This window comes from Leptodactylus fuscus, chromosome 9 (assembly GCF_031893055.1).
Source record: "Leptodactylus fuscus isolate aLepFus1 chromosome 9, aLepFus1.hap2, whole genome shotgun sequence".
Lineage (NCBI taxonomy): Eukaryota > Metazoa > Chordata > Amphibia > Anura > Leptodactylidae > Leptodactylus > Leptodactylus fuscus.
In genome coordinates this window covers 61894923-61910915 of record NC_134273.1, presented here as the reverse complement: position 1 = coordinate 61910915, position 15993 = coordinate 61894923, and the positions used below count along the sequence as shown (strand labels likewise).

Sequence of the window (15993 nt, the reverse complement as noted above, 5' to 3'; positions counted from 1 at the left end):
ATCATGTCAATATGGACCAAAATCTCTGAGGAATGCTTCCAGCACCTTGTTGAATCTATGCCACGAAGAATTGAGGCAGTTCTGAAGGCAAAAGGGGGTCCAACCCGTTACTAGCATGGTGTACCTAATAAAGTGGCCGGTGAGTGTATATTACACATGTGCTAGGTATTAGGTTACAGATGAAACTTCACTTTAACATATAAATACAAACGCCAGCAAAAAGACAAATACCATCCAAAAAATATACCGTAAGGAGTGACCAGATAGGAAATTCTAGAAAAGCATTTATGTATCTGTCCTACCGCTACACACCATCACATGCCAAGCCTCCTTACTATAACTTACTCAGATTTTACCATTACCTAATACATTCCTATAGTAATAAATAAGAAATGTCACACATACACAAGGTATAATAGCAAATAAAGAAAGCCTGCCCCACCTGCAGTAACCTGGCCGGCAGCAACAAGGTATGCCGCTTGTGTGACTTGGATACATACAAGACATAATAGAAGTCATTCGACACCAGCTACAGACTACTCAGCATCTAGTCACACCTCGCCACTCACCAACTCCCAAAATATATACCCCATGCAACTTAAGGTATACACATACAAAGCTCTGGTGCCCACCCAGTGATAATACTAGGATGTCAGCCATTACATTTGTCTGTGTCACCAAGGAGCAGTGCAAAATTCACAGTAATGGAAATAAACAATATGTATCCACAATAATCCTAGGTAGTCCCTATTTAAAGGGGTTGTCCAGGATAAAATGATCTCTCAACTCAGTGGCGTAACTAGGAATGGCGGGGCCCTGTGGCGAACTTTTGACATGGCCTCTCCCTTCCGCTTTTCAGACCACGGAGTATAATAATCAGAGACCGGGGGGGGGGGGGGGGACCAACATAAAAAACACAATCACTTACCCATCTCCGGCGGGTACCTATCCTCAGTGGTGTCGGCCATCTTCAATGACGTCTGGGACGTCACTTGATCTGGGATGCATGTCTCGATCATGTGACATCATGGACGTCACACAACTAGGCCCAAAGCCTGCCCAGAGAGGTAAGTAACACTATTTTTTATGTTCCCTCAACTCTCCCGGGCCTCTGATCATTATACTCGGGAGGGGGGTATAATAATAGTGTTTGTGGGGCCCGCGGCATCACTTACCAATCCCGGCCCCTGCCAGGATCGGTAAGTAAATTGGGCCTGTTACCGGCTGGATTAACTCCAGTCGGTAACAGCCTATTAAGAAAAGAAAAAAAGACGCAGCGGTAGCGGCTGTCACCGGGCCCCTAATTTCCTGGGCAGCCGCTACCCCTGCTACCCTGGTAATTACGCCCCTGTCTCTACTCTAAGCTACTCCCCTCCCCACCTTCTAGATTACTTAGTTTACTAAAAAAACTATAATTACCTAGATTGCCGGAATGGTCATGTGACTGCCCCAGGCAGCACATGGGCTCTATTGCGCAAGCATGGGCAGCCAAAATAAGTCCTGTGCTGAGAAGATCAGTTAGTTAGGAAGGGCTAGTAGTGGGTGGGCTATCTAGGATAAAAATGAGGCGTGAGTGAGAGAGGGAAGGGGTCACCTCTGAACAAAGCTCAAGGCATCATGGTAGTTGTCAGAAAAAAGAACCAGAAGCTACCCATGTCATTGACTGCAGTTACTCACTTATTAATAATGCTAACTGATCTTTTGGAAAAAAAAAATTGCCCAGAAAGCCCCTTTAAAGCCGGACCCCTGTGGCATAAATGCCACAGTTCGCCCATGGCGTTTTACAGTCACAGCAAAGGGAATAGCAAATCCCATCCCCACTTTGCGTTAAAATACGCAATGCAGACACTTGTCGATTTCCAAAACCGCCTTAGCTTTGGAACTCACAGCATGTCAAGTCTACCTACAGAAACGCCAACGGTTTCCCTATAGGTATAATAGAAAGTTTGTAGAGTTTTCCTCTGCAGACTTTTTGCTTCTATCTGTTGGTTTTTCCCACAGCACTTTTTTGCTGCGGGAAGCCACGTGGGGTCTTGGCCTCAGAAACAAAACCATTACTGGAGCTGTCTATGTCTAAATAGCGAATTTAGGGTTAAATCTTTATGACAGGTAAGTGGACACCAGGGGGGACTAAGTAGCCAGAGGATTTAAAAAAAAAAAAATCCTCTCGCTAATTAGGAATTAAAAAAAAAAAAAAAAAAAAAAAAAAAATCACTACACAGCGTGGATTCTAAAAACTAAAGCGTTCAATTGTTAGACTCCATGCTGTATAGTGAATAGGATTGTTTTTAAAATCCGATCTCCGATTAGTAAAAAAATCCCATTGACTTGCATTGGGATCGAGATCAGGTTCGAATGAAAAATGATCGGAAATCGGATTTCAAAATCAATCCTGAAAAGTCAAGATCGGCTCAACCCTAATCAATAGTTATTTTCCTATGTCTCAGACACTGGCTACGTGATGTGAGCTGTGCCGGCAACACAGGGGGGCTTAGTTTGGGGGGGGGGGTAGTCGTAGTTTTGAGGGACTTCAAATGTCTGCGATCAGAGAAGAGAGATACACAAGACTTTATTCAGTGCGAAAAAAAAATGCCTTTCTCTGAGTTACTTAGTTAGTCTTAATGTCACAATTCTGATGATAAGGAGACTGTTCTTCTTCATAAAGATCAATTGTGCTAATTGGATTAATTGCCCCACCCTAATAAGAACTAAACACAGTAAATACCAATGTTGCGCTGAATATAACACTATACAAACATCACCCTGACCACCACACCCTGCAGCACGTTCCGTCCCTCGTTTCTTTCAGGGTATGGATCATTACTTAGCCAGATCCCAGCGGTTCCCCTGCTCTACACCCAGCTTGCAGGGAGACATTATTAGGAGGTCGGGAACACAATGTACTATACTAATATTTTAGCCAAAGAACATCCGACCCACAGGTGCACCATAGAGGACAATGATTATAAATCACAGCCTTATCTGGAGCCAGTAATAATAAGCGAAGTACATGGCCACATTACAGGCTGGTGACTAATACAAGAGGTATGATACTGTAGCTCCTACATACACAGCTCACTAGTCATCTATATACCATACAAGCCATGACAGCCATATACTGGACGTGTATATTATACTATAGGGGTGGCCAGATAACGCTCAGCTGGAGGCCTCAAATACAGAAGCACATGTGTAGGCTGCAAACCACCCAATATTCACCAAGCTACACCTAAAATTATAGTTACGGTAGAAGCTGAGGCCAAGTTTGTACCTCAAACTGTACTAATATGCCCTCCCTAGAAGGGGAAGCTTCACAGCCCTTGAATACCATCTACCCCTCAAAAAGGATTGTCTATGTGAGCAGCCACCTACGTGTCGCCCTAACCCCTGCAGCCAGAGGTGCAATGTACCAGGAATACAGTATAGGCTCACTTAGGCCAAGACCACACATTGCAGCGGTTTTTGTTGCAGTCCAGTCAAAGCCAGGAGTGGATTTAGCAGAAGGCAGCAGCACCATAGCCTGTATACCTCCTGTATACCTTCTGTATGCTTCCTGTATACCTCCTGTATGCTTCCTGTACGCCTCCTGTATACTTCCCATTACTTTTCAAAATACTGATGCAGAAAAGCTGCATTTTTTCGCTCATTCAATGCCACGTGTGGCTTCAGCTGTAGATAAGTTCAGTTCCATTGTGTGTGAATTGACTGGAAAAATGGCTGCACCTCTAATATAATTCACACTCCAAGGTCCACTGATCTCCATTGTTGGCTCTGGTCCTGGTCCCAGCACCTCCGCTACCTTCTAGCACTACACTGTGATGCAAGTGGCCAGGCTGAACAGAAGTCACTCTGCTCACACTAGTGCCGGGCTCTCCAGCTTTTGGGTCTATAGGAAAAACCAAACAACAGAGAGGTGGACCGCGAAAATAGTCGTTTTACACAAGGAGTTCAGTGGACCCCTATTGACTATAATGGGATCTGTCATTTTTTTAAATTGAAACTGGTGGAGGAAGAAGCCCTCCGTCAACTTTCAGCAGAAACTGCAACGTTGACTGCAGCACAGATGTGAACATAGCCTTAGCCTGTCTATTTTGTCTGTACATGAGCTTCAAGGCTATAAGTCAGTGACAGATTCCGGCAGAAAACCTCTCTATGTTAATACCAATGTAGAGGTGCAGGGACTAGGGCTGACTGTGGAGAATTGGCAGACCTTTGATCAACTGGCGGAACTGCCTTTTTACCTTATTGGCAAACTCCTTAAACTGCACGAAAACTTTCCAACAACTTGATTTTCTGGCAGAATTTGTGTTTTTAACACATTCTGAAGTCTAGTTTGTTAAATTTGGCTCCTTTGTGTAAAACCCTGCACTACTTTATCCTTTCCATTTTTTTGTATTGAGCGCTGTATCCTACTTTTCCCCATGTTACAGGAGTACAGATATACTGGGCTCTTGCTCAATGCAAGGAATTCAAGGCTGGGTTGGGTCACATCAAATAAACATACAGAGATAGAGCAGAGTTAACCTGAACTTCTGCAGTGTCATCTTATCACAGAAGACAACAACAAGGAGAAGTCACTGGAAAACATCTTTCAACTAATTTTCATTGGTTTTTGTTGTGTCCTGTGATAAGATATCAGACAGCAGAGGTTTAACTAACACAAGTCTAATTCAAATCTGTTACATCTTTATGAAACCTAGAAGAGTGTTTCTGGTGTCATATAGAAGATAACATTTTTCTAGATCTGTAAAATTTCCAGTTGACAACTATGACATTTCTTTGTATCTGCAACTGCTTCTAATCCCAAATGTATTAAAGGGATCCTATCATTAGAATCCCTTTTTTTTCCCTCACTAACACATAGGAATAGTCTTAAGAAAGGCTATACTTCTATCTTTAGATGTCTTCTCCACACCGCCGTTCAGTAGATATTCTATTTTCCCGTCTTTATGCACTGGGGGCGTCCGCAATGCTGCGAGAGAACTCTCCAGCGCCACCTCCGTCTTCTTCAGAAATCGGCCTCTATGCGTCGTCTTCCGGCTTGGCTTTCAATCTTCTACGCATGAGCATTCGGCTTTGTCAGCCGGCTTTGTGCGTGGCCATTTTTCTATGGCCACTTAGGCAAGCTCTTGTAGTAAATGGCCACAAAAAAATGGCCGCGAGCAGGTGCAGTCGGCTCTGCCCAAGGCCCAATGGCAGAGCCTATTGTGCATGTGTAGAAGATTGAAAGCCAGGCCAGAAGATGACTCGTAGAGGCCGTTCCAGAAGATGGAGGAGGTGCTGGAGAGTTCTCTCACAGCACCGGGGACGCCCCCAGTGCTGCGAGAGATCTCATTTTCATATAGACAGAAAATGGAATATCTTCTGAACGGTGGAGCAGAGAAGACATCTAAAGGTAGGAGAATAATAGCCTCTCTTAAGGCTATTCTTAAGTGTTAGTGAGAAAAAAAAAAGGAATTCTAACAATAGGGTCCCTTTAAGTGACCCATCCCCAGCCTTATACAAGAGCCCACCCATACACCCTAGCAAAAGCAATGCGCCCATTAGAGAAATGTAGGGAAAAAATTAAGCAGTGCAGAATTTCTCAGAAAGGACATCACATTATTTTTAATAAGTCATATTACAAAATGTATTAATGATACAAATGCTGCCAGAAAATCAGAAGTCAAAGCTGAGTTACATATGAAGTCTGGACGCTTACTGCCGACACTCCCAGTAACGGGAGCAGCAAAATTACAGACCCTTTACACAGTTCCATACAAGGAAAGATGAAGAAGTTGTCACATCTTGAGTGTCACAATATGTTGAGGCAAAGAAATATTAGATTTTTTTCAAGGACAATTTTTTTTTAGAAAAGGTATTAAAACACAAATACAATAAAAATAATATAAATTTGGTATTACTGTGATCATACCGACCTGCAAAACACAGTAATGTGTCATTCTTACTGCCTATCTGTAGCCCTATACACAGGCCCACTCACTGATTACAAGAATAAAAAAAAAATAAAAAAATTTAAAAGGAGTTATCCAGGAATTACAGATTTCTGACTGGAGGTGAGACAAGTTAAAAAAAAAAAAGAAATAAAATAATAATAATAAACCCATAACTGTCTATCCCCGATGCTCCAGTTTGCTGCACCACCACCAACTCCTCACTGCCCCAGTCCAGGAGCATGCAGGTGGAAGTCCTGACCGCAAATAGCCGCTGCAAGCAATCAGTGGTCACAAAACAAGGATAAGGGATGTATGCCAACGAACAAGGACAAGGAATGCATGCCAATGAAGGCCAATGAAGTCCAATGTAAGGCCAATCAGTGTGCCATGAGGATTTCCAAAAGGACAGGAAAGTATGTTTTTTGTTTGTTTTTCACTTTCCCCAGGCCGCCTGCCAGAGATCTACAATTCCTAGACAACCCCTTTAAAATCTTGAGCACACCAAAGTTTTGAAGGGTATCCGCAAAAAAAAAAAAATTTCATCTATTCACAGAATGGGGGACTTGCTGACCACTAGCAAATAAGCCCCAAGCCACCCATTGCCAATCCATTTAAAGTCTACGAGGCCAACAGAAACAGCAGTTTCTGGCAATTTCTAATGGTCCCACTGAATGTGAATGGACTGAAAATGTGTAGGCTTGACCCCAGTAAGGAGGAATGAAGGGCTAGGGACCCCTCTAATAAATCACTGGAGGTTCCAACAATGAGCACCTAACCTCTGGCCATTTTGCATTGGGCAGAGTAGGAACATACCCTTTTGATGGTCAGCTGGTCCCATGAGAATAGCAAATATTCATCTAATGTCTATGACTACCTGAATACTGGAGAGTGTTTTGGAAAAGCATTGGTTACCCAGGCGGCTCATAAAAGAAGCCTCTAAGCATAGCGGTCACCCTAGTTACAGTACAAGTCTTTTTGCTCCAAATACAAGACATTACAATACCCAACCTAACCTGAGTTCCCAGTCCTACGCTGAGAGCAAGTTGCCCCATCGGTTTGTATTGTACAGAATCATCTCAGCATTGGTCACATTACATGTTCTTCTGCTATGTACACACATTCATAGACATAGTTGTGACGTGACCAAGCTCTCTGCCTACTTACCTGCAATAAAACCTGAGTAATTACAAGTAACTATAGGCTGGTTCTAGCATTACAGTACAGGAATTGTGTAAGTAGTTTTATATTACACCGCAGGATCTTAGATTTCACATTGCAATATATTGATCTATTCATAATACAGTTCACTGAAGGCGGTGACATGACAATGCATAAGGGACAAGGTCAGGTGTCCGGCTCATAAAAAATTGCTTAGTAAAAGCTAGGGTCCTTTTACATGGACATATCCCCTGCCAGGTAACAATGATCTTCAATAATAGCGTGTTGATCTGCGCTCATTTACCACTATTAAATGCACCAATGATCACAAGTAGGGCGACAAGGGACGGTTCATACAGGCAGCCGACCCCATACAGGTTTTGCATTTTGTTGGGTGCATGTCTCCTGTTTGCAAGGGAATATAAGAAGACAAGAAATTATCGTTTTAATGGGGTTATTTAGGATTAATGATTTATAGGCCACAAATACCTTTTTGGAGGAGACTGTCACCGGCCCCCATACCATTCAGATGTAGAGAGTCACTTCCCTACACACAATACAGGGCCAGAAGCATTGAAGGGATCAGTAATGGCGCCAAGATGGTACCAAGAGAACCAAAGTGGTACTAAAAGGTCACATGTCCAAATACTTCTCAGGTGATGGTCATCTAAATGAAGAAGATCAACCAGCTACATAAAGTGGGCGCTTTCTACAGTGTCAAGTACGTGATCTGGTACTATGAAGTGGAAAAGTGGCTTTTGCCAACTATTACTCCCTTTATCAAAGGCTGGGTTGACACTACCATTGTTAATGTCCGTCGCCGTCTTCTATCAAAGGATGACACCAACTGTTGCAGACAACGAACGCCGACTGATTTAGTGTCCGTTCTATTTGACACTGGATGTAAACAACTTATTCACTTTAGTAAAGAAATATAATATCGTGCGTGCAGGACTTCTTCTTCCATTACAGAAGCAAACAAACATGACAGAAGACAGCAGCGGACATTAACAACGGTAGTGTGAACCCAGCCCGAGGCAGTCACCAAGAGATCCCATAACCCAAGTGAAAAATATAATCCCGTGAATTTTCAGATAGAAAGAAGCAACTAAAAAGGTGACACTCACTGGTTTAATCTTTTTCTAACTTATTACAAATCTTTTGTCAATTTATTCCTCCGTTTGGAGAACCTTTAATAAGGAAAGAAAATCTGGAAAGAATACTGCAGCAAAAACACAATGAAAAGCGCGTGATACGGTACATTTTTTCCCCCATCAATGTAACTCCCAGTTGTTATGGCAGCCCTAAAATTGGATCGCTGAGTTGGGGATCCCCCCTCTGATGCCACAGTCACTACTGACATACATATGCATCAATGGGTTTTTCACAAATATAATATTGATGACCTATTGTTACAATGAGGGTGCAACATCCAAGAACCGCACCGGTTAGCTGTTTACAGAGGCCACAGCGCTCACCCCAATGATGCAGCCACTGAGTGCACAGCACAGCACCATACATTGTCTAGTGGCCATGCTTAGTAATTGCAGTTCATCCCTGAATGGACTGGAGCTCCAAACAGACCTTGTAACAAATGAATGTGATGTCACTGACAGCTACGGTCAGTCAGAAGCAAAAATCTAGTGTCTGAATGGCAGGAAACATGTAACAAATTATGAATCAGATTAGTATCAGATCAACTATACAATATCGATAATCTAATAATAATATTTAATAGCATTGTTTCATAATCTTGAAAGGTGGGAGCAAGAGGAGCTAGAAAGTAATATGACATACACTGGTCTGCAGGAGAGCACAGAATACACTGGATAAATCTGTCTCCATCACCTATCATTCCCGTGACATTTCCTAATCACCCCATTTATAACTTTACCATAATAGTCTAAATCTCTCACCGCCGACCTTGCAGGAAGACTGGTCTGTGCCGGGTATTTTTAGTTGAGTGCAGTAATGGACTACTGACATCTCAGATGTTCTTATTAAAGTGAGTCTGTCAGATGCCTTCAACCCATTAAATCAATAGCTGCGCCAGGCAGGGACATAAACAGACATGTGGACATACCTTTGGGCCTGTTAATGCAAATATAAAAGAAATTAAACACAGAAATATCACACATTAAAAAAAAAAAAAAAAAAAAAAAATGCCTAGCGGGTTCTCCAGAGATAGACCAGTACTCAGGCTCTCTTCAGTAAACCCAGTCCCATGCCATACCCCCTGGTTTTGATTGACAGCTCTAGTAGTAAGATCCTATGTTGCGTCATTCAGCACTGAAACCCAGAGCCATAGTATCCTAGGACATGACACAGTGCGGTCAATAGACTCCGAGAGATACTGCGCATGCGCCTTCTAGGAATCATACAGTGACATAGGACAATGCCGGCGCTGCCAATGAACACAACTCTTCATATTTCAAAGACCGCAAAGGTATGTTTTCAGGTCAGTTTGTGTTCTCTACCCAGCGCTGTTATCATAATAATAGTACAACACTAATTTATTTATTTATTATAATTTCCCTGTAGTTTATAAAGAATGTTAACTGGTGCCATTAAAAATAACTTGTCCTGCAAGAAACAAGCCCTCCTACTGCGGTGTCAATAGAATAAAAAACATCATGGCTCTTCAAAGGCAGAAAGTGAAAAAAGAAAAAAAAAAAAGCTTAAAGGGATTGTCCAATTTTGTTTTTTTAACTTTTAATAGTGATGCTCATAGGACAACCCCTCTAAGGCTAAGGCTTCATGTTGCAGAAGCCTTTGTTGCGGATTTTGATACAGTTTTTTGAGCCAAAGCCAGGAATGGATTGAGCAGAACGGAGAAGTATAAGATATTCCTATACAATTCCCATTCCTTTTGTAGCCATTAGAGATGAGCGAGTACTATTCGAAACTCCCGTTTCGAATAGCACGCACCCATAGGAATGAATGGACGCAGCCAGCACGCAGGGGGTTAAGAGGCCGGCCACTGGCAAAGTCTGCGTGCTGGCCGCTTCCATTCATACTTATGGGTACGTGCTATTCGAAACAGCCGTTTCAAATAGTACTCACTCATCTCTAGTCTGCCATCTGTTACTTTAAGTAGAAAAAAAAAATGCAGCAAAATCTGCAACAGAAAAAGCTGTGTTTCCGCAACGTGGGGCCTCAGCCTAAAGGACCTCAGTACTACAGCACAGCTCCCATAAACTTCAATGGGAGGTCAGCTGCAGCAGCGGTATCTGGCGACTATACCTGCTGGGAAAGAAATACTAACGAATGAATACAGTATTCATTCATGAGGTCTGTGCACTCGCAACCTCATATCTTCTACCTTGTTCATGCACCTGTATTTCCTTAAAAAAGAAAAAAACCTTCTACACCAATGTCAAACATTTCTACCTCCTGTCAAATGTACGGCTTACAGGTGAGTACATGAAACCTCGCTGTTCCCTCTCATTTGGTGCATTCAACGGGAACAAACAATATAAAAAGGTGACAAGAAACCTTTAACAAGTGGAAAGAAAAAAGAAAGGCAAAGCCTCTACTGGGCATGTTATACATGTGTGAAAACATGACATAAAATATTCACCACTTATCAGAACAAGCTTCTCCTCTTAACAAACAGGACTGGATCAAAAGTCATAAATCCAAAATGAAGAACTATCAGGTCCTCCAGAACTTCACTAGAAGCAGAATGACATCATAGAGTATTCGCACTGCCGCTCCGGCTTCTGTTCTTCTGCTCTATTATTATACAAGCAGAACAATGGAAACAATGACATGGACACCGGACGTTTAAAGAGTTTCACTACCTTCACCACTAAATCTTTTTATATCTTTTTATCCTTCAGAAAGCAAGCGCCATTTATTTTGGCGCAGCTGGAATTCATTTTCTCTAGCCCCCACTGTTCCGGTTAATTATTTCTTAGTTTTAGCTCTCAGTATACTAATTAGCCTCTTAACTGTCAGATGGGCGGTCCCCGTTTGTCTGCTCCAGCCCAGGAACGCCCACCTGACAGTAGAGACTTAGAGGAATTATGATACTGGCTGCTGAAACAAACCCAAGTTACTACTCAGGAATGGTATGGGCTAGAGAAGAAATTCCAACCGTACCGGAATCAGTGGAGACTCACCTATTAAAGGATATATTATATGACGTGCTGGAACATACCACACTTATATGTTATTATGGATTCTTTTTATGAAGTCAGGGGTACACAATGGTACGCTACGAGGCCTATTGCCTGGACTGACTTATGGTTAGATCACACACCATCCCTGCCAGTCTGTACCGTAAGTTCTGGCACCCAATATGCTTATTAGATTCTATACTGTCTCCACTATCCTATAGAACCCAGCTATGGTTAAATTGATATTTAACTGATTTGTTGCAAAATGTTCCTGAACCAAAAATCTGCAACATTCTGCAATTTTTGCAACTAATCTGCTATATGTAATCTGGTCCAATAAGTGTCACTCGGGGAAGGAATTGCAGAACTTTTTGCATAATGTCATAAATGCTTACAGAGTATATCCCAGTGTGAGGATCAACAATAGAAAGTGTCTTATGTATTCCCAATACTTCTCAGACGTGGTCTATATTCTCACATTTTAGACTAGGTTGTCATATCACACATCATAAGAAGGAATAGCTATAATACCACACACCAGAGCTGGCAGCCTGCCCAGTGCAAAGGTGGAAGTGCTGGCGATGCTCATATTACCAACACGTCCTGAATAGGTGACTACACTGATCTGTAAAACACATGGAGATCTGGTGTGGTCATCTTGGCTGGTTGCTGGACAACCAGTGAAACGTATTCAGCTCCGCCTAGCAAGCCCTGCTTTGGAACGCTCTATTACTAGTGTTTCCTTTACCCCTTTGCATTCATATAATGTTTTTCACATCTACGTAACGGATGGTCACCCATTTCCGACATTAATGGGGTCACCCCCATATGATACATTTTAAAGCAAGCAGCAGAGGAGGTTAGTAAAATAAACATGCAGTGATATTTATCCGCAGCCTCCCCTCCATTCCTGCACTGGCTGTCGCCTCACCTGCACTGTTTGCTGCTGCGGTGACATCAAGTTGATGGGATCACTGCAGTATACAGCTGACCGTAGTATCTGGATATAGTGGTCCTGTCAGCTGCAGCCACTCAGTATACAAACAGAGGAGCGGTGGTGACAGCCCAGCATAGGAGGGGAGGATGCAGACAAATATCAGTGCATGCTTCTACAAACCCATTAAAATTTATCATCTGGGGCATCAATTTCTATACTTTTTTTGATAAACGCAAACATTTGTTTGTTTTTTAATTAATAAAAACACTGACACTACGACCGTAAAAACAAAAAACCTTTCCACAATGTAACCTAAGCGGGAGTCAATGATCAACTACATTGTAAATGCTGCACAAAAGGAAGTCACGCCAAGATTTGGCTTTACTATGGAGTCTATATACAGCTAATGACCTGCTCACATCCGTGTGGTCATACACTTCGAGTATACACTGGGGAATCCGCCAAGCATATCCATTAGGATTCTATTCCATTCTTCCCAATGACTGAAATCCACAGGTTTTCCACTAAACAATTCTGCTCAGATCAGGGCTGTGGATTCTGACTCCTATTATATAAATATATAACAAACTATACATCTAATTGGTCAATATTAACAGTTGAATATTATTAAAAAATAATTCTTCATTTTATTTTTATCTGGCAACTTTTACTGATGCCGTCTCCAGCCAAAATTGGTCCTGAGTCGCGTGCCGGCCGCTTCCATTCATTCCTATGGGTGCGTGCTATTCGAAACGGCCGTTTTGAATAGTACTCGCTCATCTCTAGGACTCCTGACCCCACAGCCCTGGTTCAGAGGACAGGATTTGCAGTCACTGTGAGAATATATGTAACAAACCTGCCATTTCCAATAAAGTGGGTGACCACGTCAGTCCTTAAAACGAACGGTTTACGCTAACACTACGTTAAAAAAAATGGGGGAGGAGGGAGGTTCTATAGAAAAGCTGGGAAACAAGCAGTATATCTTGAATTACAGCTCTTAAAAGTTTTTCCTTAGACTTCTATTTACTGATATTTTTTTTTGTTCATTATTTCGTAAACAAAGAAAACTTAGGACAGAATGTTTCTGCAATGAAAAAAAAACAAACTTGCTGCTATCTCCCATTGTTTCCTATGGGGGATTGTGCGGTAAATGAGCGGCAATGAATCCCAAGGACCCCCGCTGAAAAGCTGGGTTACAGGACTCTTCCATCAGTGATTTCTGACGTAGATGACAACACAGCCTTACAATCTACACATATATCTGCAAGTCACAAAGCAGAACGCACATCATAACAAAGCAACAAGTGGTGCCTGTATACACTGAACTACACTGAGCAGCAGATAGGAGTTTGTCCTCTGGTACAGACTCTGATATCATGGCGGTCTCTGTGCTCCTGCAGCTATATGTACACTATGTACATCACACTATGGTCACTGTGCAGGTCAGAACTTCAGAATTCTAGTTGTCTGAGGAGTCAATGGCTGGAAGAGATGACAACAAGTACAGACACAAAGGTGAGTACATGTCAGGGCAAATGGTGGGCTGGGGGCTGCAGAGAAGAGACCAGGGACAAGGCTAAGGCTATTAGGTAAAGTCTGACCAGCTGTTAACTCCAAGAATCTTCTAGAAGAAATCCACTGGCTCCAATGTGAACTACAAGCACATGATAGGGTTAATAATCCCCAGGGTCAGTCTGTGGTGTCACAGCTCTGCTACCTCTAACTATCTCCTCACTGCAATTACACACAATATGTCCTCACGTCACTCAGACAACTCCTCTCACACTCCTAGGAAGCAGCACAAGCTGCGTAATACAATTCCAGGCAGGACAGTGACAAGTTCCTGGAGGACTCGGCCCCGACACAGACACACCAGGACAGGCGCTCTCACCCGTTGTCAGGCCGCTCAGTATGACGTCACGCCCGGGCCCCGCACACACCGCTCTCTGGGCCGCCGTGTCCTCCTCACAGTGCAGCTCGGCCTGCTACCGAGAGATGCTGCACAACAGTGGCTACAGGACCTGTGATGATGTCATGACCATGTGATCGGTCACATGCTGCAGGGGGAGGAGCCTGTCTCTGGGCTGTGATGCTGGAATGTGTCATGTAACTATGACCTGGAGAACTGGGATGTGTCTGCTGTATATACTGTATGTGACACTGTGTGTGCTGTGTATATGTGACACTGTGTCTGCTGTGTATATGTGACACTGTGTCTGCTGTATATATGTGACACTGTGCATGCTGTGTGTGCTGTATATATGTGACACTGTGTCTGCTGTGTGTGCTGTATATACTGTATGTGACACTGTCTGCTGTGTGTGCTGTATATATGTGACACTGTGTGTACTGTATATATGGCACTGTGGCTGCTGTGTGTGCTGTATATATGTGACACTGTGTCTGCTGTGTGTGCTGTATATACTGTATGTGACACTGTCTGCTGTGTGTGCTGTATATATGTGACACTGTGTGTGCTGTATATATGTAACACTGTGTGTGCTGTATATATGTGACACTGTGCATGCTGTATATATGTGACACTGTGCATGCTGTATATATGTGACACTGTGCATGCTGTATATATGTGACACTGTGCATGCTGTATATATGTGACACTGTGTCTGCTGTGTGTGCTGTATATATGTGACACTGTGTCTGCTGTATATATGTGACACTGTGTCTGCTGTATATATGTGACACTGTGTCTGCTGTGTGTGCTGTATATATGTGACACTGTGTCTGCTGTGTGTGCTGTATATATGTGACACTGTGTCTGTTGTGTGTACTGTATATATAGAACTGTGGCTGCTGTGTGTGCTGTATATATGTGACACTGTGTGTACTGTATATATGGCACTGTGGCTGCTGTGTGTGCTGTATATATGTGACACTGTGTCTGCTGTGTATATGGCACTGTGTCTGCTGTGTGTGCTGTATATATGGCACTGTGTCTGCTGTGCGTACTGTATATATGGCACTGTGGCTGCTGTGTGTGCTGTATATATGTGACACTGTGTGTGCTGTATATATGGCACTGTGTCTGCTGTGTGTGCTGTATATATGGCACTGTGGCTGCTGTGTGTGCTGTATATATGAGACACTGTGTGTGCTGTATAAATGGCACTGTGGCTGCTGTGTGTGCTGTATATATGTGACACTGTGTCTGCTCTGTGTGCTGTATATATGGCACTGTGTGTGCTGTATATGTGTAATACTGTGTCTGCTCTGTGTGCTGTATATATGGCACTGTGACTGCTGTGTGTGCTGTATATGTGTAATACTGTGTCTGCTGGTCGTACTATATATGTGTGACACTGTGCCTGATATGTGTACTGTATATACTATATGTGTGACAATGTGTCTGCTGTGTGTGCTATGTATGTGTAATACTGTGTCTGCTGTGCATATTATATATGGGACACTGTGCCTGCTCTGTGTGCTATACAGTGTTGACCAAAAGTATTGGCACCCCTGTAATTCTGTCAGATAATACTCATTTTCTCCCAGAAAATGATTGCAATCACAAATTCTTTGGTATTAATATCTTCATTTAATTTGTCTTCAATGGGAAACCACAAAAAGAATTGTCAAAAAGCCAAATTAGATATAATTCCACACCAAACATAAAAAAGTGGGTGGACAAAAGTATTGGCACTGTTTGAAAAATCATGTGATGCTTCTCTAATTTGTGTAAGTAACAGCACCTGTTACTTACCTGAGGCACCTAACAGGTGGTGGCAATAACTAAATCACACTTGCAGCCAGTTGAAATGGATTAAAGTTGACTCAACCTCTGTCCTGTGTCCTTGTGTGCACCACATTGAGCATGGAGAAAAGA

The 15993-nt window shown here is 42.7% G+C and overlaps 1 protein-coding gene across 2 annotated transcripts in view; it reads right to left on the bottom strand.

Moving 5' to 3' along the window:
* The window catches only part of NEK7 (NIMA related kinase 7), a 64987-nt gene extending 50810 nt beyond the window's left edge, over positions 1–14177 (bottom strand). For both annotated transcript variants that reach the window (XM_075287423.1, XM_075287424.1), the window contains exon 1: positions 14044–14177. The gene's annotated coding sequence lies outside the window, so the exon portion shown is untranslated. The remainder of the gene's footprint in view (positions 1–14043) is intronic.
* Between the last annotated feature and the right edge of the window lie 1816 nt (positions 14178–15993).